Below are 463 nucleotides of genomic sequence, written 5' to 3' on the forward strand. Positions count from 1 at the left end.
GGCTATGCTCATCATCACATAGACTTCTATACACAACACCTGCGACATGATTATGCCGCTCAGTGTATGCATTTCCTGCTAGCTGCTTGCATCCACTGATGATGTGTTGGATGGTCTCAGGTGCATCTTTGCACAGTCTGCATCTAGGATCGTCTCTAGTGTGATAGATTTTTGTTTGGAGTTGCCTTGTTTGGAGCACTTGCTCCTGGGCTGCCATGATTAGCGACTCTGTATTGGCCGTTAGGTTTCCTTTGTTCAGCCACATATATGTCTGGTGAAGATCGCCAACCTTAGATATTTGTCGATGGTAAGCACCATGAAGAGGTTTCGTGTGCCATTCAATTTCCTCATCATCAGGGCGAAGGTTCATTGTAAGAGCAGCCCATTGAAATTCAGCTAGCAACTTATTTGAAGTGGCCATGGAGGCTGCATAGGCTTTGATGCTTTGCTCTTCCCCCTTCAC

The sequence above is a fragment of the Watersipora subatra genome, chromosome 4 (genome assembly GCF_963576615.1).
Source record: "Watersipora subatra chromosome 4, tzWatSuba1.1, whole genome shotgun sequence".
In the NCBI taxonomy this organism is placed as follows: Eukaryota; Metazoa; Bryozoa; class Gymnolaemata; order Cheilostomatida; family Watersiporidae; genus Watersipora; species Watersipora subatra.